Source organism: Pogona vitticeps, chromosome 3, assembly GCF_051106095.1.
Source record: "Pogona vitticeps strain Pit_001003342236 chromosome 3, PviZW2.1, whole genome shotgun sequence".
Lineage (NCBI taxonomy): Eukaryota > Metazoa > Chordata > Lepidosauria > Squamata > Agamidae > Pogona > Pogona vitticeps.
Genome location: NC_135785.1, coordinates 46,575,259 through 46,575,470, shown reverse-complemented (window position 1 = coordinate 46,575,470; position 212 = coordinate 46,575,259).

The following is a 212-nucleotide window of genomic DNA, read 5'->3' as shown; positions in this document are numbered from 1 at the left end:
AAGGAGAGGGCTACTAAGTGCGAGAGTTTGAAATTAATCCATTGAAAAGATATTCTTAAGATTCAGGTACTAATGAAAATCAGGAGGGAAAAAACTGGCTTCAGCAGACCGAGTGTTTTTCTTCAAATTATGTAACATGGGTTTTGTGCTTGGTTTTGACAGTGGGATTCAAAAATGAAATAAGTGAACCACACAAAGGCCTAGTCCTTCTT